Here is a 2,500-nt window from a genome sequence, read left to right on the forward strand (position 1 = left end):
TAAGGTCTAGGGTTAGGGCTAGGGCTAGGGTAAGGGTTAGGGCTAGGGTTAGAACTAGAGCTAGGGCTAGGATTAGGGTTAGGGTTACAGTTAGTGAGAGGGTTAGGGCTAAGGCTAGTGTTAGGGTGAGATTTAGGTTTAGGGATATGGTTTTTTGTTAGGGTTAGGGTTATGGTTAGCATTAGGATTAGGGTTAGGGCGAGGGTTAGGTCGAGGGTTAGGGTTAGGGCTAGGGTTAGGGTTAGGGTTAGGGTTAGGGTTAGGGTTAAGGTTAGGGTTAGGGTTAGGGTTAGGGTTAGGGTTAGGGCTGGGGTTGGGGTTGAGGTTAGTGTTAGGGTTACGGTTGGGGTTGTGGTTGGTGTCGTGTTGTGGTTGGGGTTGGGGTTAGGGTTTGAGTTTGGGTTCGGGTTCCGGATAGGGTTAGAATTAGTGTTAGGGTTAGGGTTAGGGCTAGGGCTAGGGTTAGGGGTAGGCTTAGGTTTAGGTTTCGGGATACGGTTTGGATTAGGGTTAGGGTTAGGGCTAGGGTTTGGGTTAGGGTTAGGGTTAGGATTAGAGCTAGGGCTAGTGTTAGCGCTCGTGCTAGGGTAACGGTTAGGACATGCGTTAGAGCTAGAGTTAGGGCTAGCGTTAGGGTTCAGGTTCAGTTTAGGGTTACAGTTTGAGTTAGGGGTAGGGGTAGGGTAGGGCTAGGGCTAGGGTTAGGGCTAGGCCTAGGGTTAGAATTAGGGCTAAGGTTAGGTTTAGGCTTAGGCTTAGCGTTAGGGTTAATGCTAGGGTTACGTTTAGGGTTAGTGATAGGGTTAGGTTTAGGGCTCGGGTTAGGGTTAGGGTTACTGTTACGGTTAGTGTTTGGGTTAGGTTTACGGTTAGTGGTAGGGGTTGGGTTAGGGTTAGGGCTAGGGTCAGGGTTTGGGCTAGGGTTAGGGTTAGGGTTATGGTAAGTGAGAGGGCTAGGGCTAAGCCTAGGGTAAGGGTCAGGGTTAGGGTTAGGGATACTGTTTGGGTTAGGGTTAGGGTTACGGTTAGGGTTAGGGTTAGGGTTAGGGTGACGGTTAGGGTTAGGGTTGGGGTTAGGGTGAGGGTCAGGGCTAGGGTTAGGGTGAGGGTTAGGGTTAGTGTTAGGGCCAGGGTTAGCATTAGGGTCAGGGCTACGGTTAGGGTTAGGGGTAGGGGTAGGGGTAGGATTAGGGTAGTGTTAGGGTTACGGCTATGGTTAGGGTTAGGGTTAGGGTTAGGGTTAGAGTTAGGGCAAGGGTTAGGGCTAGAGTTCAGGTTAGGTTTAGGGTAGGGTTCGGGCTAGGGCTAGGGTTAGGGTTAGGGTTAGGGTTAGGTTTAGGGCGAGGGCTAGGGCTAGGGTTTGTGTTAGGGTTAGGGCTAGGGCTAGGGCTGGGGTTAGTGTTAGGGTTAGGGTTAGGGTTAGGGTTAGGGTAAGGGTTAGGTGTAGGGTTAGGGTTAGGCTTAGGGGCAGGTTTAGGGGTAGGGCTAGGGTTAGTTGTAGTGTTAGAGCTAGGGTTAGGGCTTGGGATAGGGATAGGGATAGGGATAGGGATAGGGATCGGGTTAGTGTTAGTGTTAGTGTTAGGGCTAGGGCTAGGGTTAGGGTTAGGGTTAGGGTTAGGGTTAGGGTTAGGGTTAGGGTTAGGGCTAGGGTTAGGGTTAGGGTTAGGGCTAGGGTTAGGGTTAGGGTTCGGGCTAAGATTAGGGCTAGGGTTAGGGCTAGGGCTAGGGTAACGGTTAGGGCTAGGGTTAGAGCTAGAGCTAGGGCTAGGGTTAGGGTTCAGGTTCAGGTTCAGTTTAGGGTTACAGTTTGGGTTAGGGGCAGGGGTAGGGGTAGGGGTATGGTTACGGCTAGGCCTAGGGTTAGGGCTAGGGCTAGGGTTAGGTTGAGGGTTAGCGTTAGAGTTAGGATTAGCGCTAGGGTTAGGGTTATGGTTAGGGTTAGGGTTAGGTTCTGGTTTAGGGCTCGGGTTAGTGTTAGGTTTAGGGTTACGGTTCTGGTTAGGGTTTGGGTTAGGGTTAGGGTTAGGATTAGGGATAGGGCTAGTGTTAGGGCTAGGGCTAGGGCTAGGGTAACGGTTAGGACATGCGTTAGAGCTAGAGTTAGGGCTAGCATTACGGTTCAGGTTCAGTTTAGGGTTACAGTTTGAGTTAGGGGTAGGGGTAGGGTAGGGCTAGGGCTAGGGTTAGGGCTAGGCCTAGGGTTAGAATTAGGGCTAAGGTTAGGTTTAGGCTTAGGCGTAGCGTTAGGGTTAGCGCTAGGGTTACGTTTAGGGTTAGGGATAGGGTTAGGTTTAGGGCTCGGGTTAGGGTTAGGGTTACGGTTATGGTTAGGGTTTGGGTTAGGGTTAGGGTTAGTGGTAGGGGTTGGGTTAGGGTTAGGGCTAGGGTCAGGGTTGGGACTAGGGTTAGGGTTAGGGTTATTGTAAGTGAGAGGGTTGGGGCTAAGCCTAGGGTTATGCTTAGGGTTAGGGATACTGTTTGGGTTAGGGTTAGGGTT

This window comes from Heloderma suspectum, chromosome W, assembly GCF_057233095.1.
Source record: "Heloderma suspectum isolate Gila_16-S chromosome W, 16-S_ref, whole genome shotgun sequence".
NCBI lineage: Eukaryota > Metazoa > Chordata > Lepidosauria > Squamata > Helodermatidae > Heloderma > Heloderma suspectum.